Below are 1,154 nucleotides of genomic sequence, written 5' to 3' on the forward strand. Positions count from 1 at the left end.
TTTGGGGGGGCACTTTCGATAGAGGTCTTCTTCGTCTGTTTTGCTTATCTTGTAGGGTGTCCGCAGACAGGGGTAGTGTGTATGTGTGCGTGCGCTGCGCAGGCAGTTCTGCTGCGGGGGATATGATACGTAGGCCGATTTGTTTGTCACACAAATGGACGGTCGCGTTGATTCTTCTTCAACTTTACAAGGCAACGTGCGAAGTGTGAATAGCGCGCGTTTGTGTGAGTTGACGATTTGGGACAACAAAATAAGGGCAAAAAACGAAATGGAAAATGGGAAATGGGAAATGATAACTTCTGAAACGGCGGGGGAAACTTGTATTAACACTCGCCAAGTTGGCAAACTGGACGAAGGGTGGGGGGATGAAAATGTGCAAACTGCACAAGCTGCAAAAAAATAAATGATATCACCTTTGCGTGCAATTGCGCGTTTGAATTCGCGCAAAAGTGAAATCACGCAAGTGAAAGGAAATGGACAGTAGGTAGCGATTTTGCGAATAAAAGATCAGCAGCAAAGCGCTAATTGGGAAGAGTCATTTTTAAACAATGCATAATTTTCGCTCTTTCAATTTTTCCTTGCATTCCTTGACATTTTTTTTTTTTTTTTTTTTTTTTTCACAGGTGCAGCTCTGTATTCTTCCTTTTTTGGTGTGTCTAATTTGGATTTCCCCGTTTTCCGTCAGCAAGGAAATTTTTTTTTTTTTCGTGCTAAAATCGCACGTGCACATGCAAATGAGTATAGAATTGAATATATAATTATATATATATATTTTTGTGTGTGTGTTTGTTTTAACGCATGTGTAGCTAGCCGTGTGGGAAGCGGTGAAGATATTCGCGCACGCATTTTTGTGTGCGTGCTGGTGGACGCGCATATGTATAGGCATACGCAACATACACACACAGTGCATTTTGCGCACACCGGAAAGGGGCGGGCTACTTTTCCTTGCATGCGCTTCACAGCTTTGTATCCCCACCGGTGCTTTATCGGGAAGCGGCCTCAATGAAAGGCGCAATTACGAAGGGTTCAATTTGGTAGCCATGTGTTACAGGAAAAAATAAAGGCGGACAGCTAGCCATGTGTATTAATATGATGCCCAAGCCATGTCCATGCGACACGGTTCCGTTTCAAAGAAAGGAAAAAAAAAAAAAAAA

The sequence above is a fragment of the Plasmodium fragile genome (genome assembly GCF_000956335.1).
Source record: "Plasmodium fragile strain nilgiri unplaced genomic scaffold supercont1.18, whole genome shotgun sequence".
Lineage (NCBI taxonomy): Eukaryota > Apicomplexa > Aconoidasida > Haemosporida > Plasmodiidae > Plasmodium > Plasmodium fragile.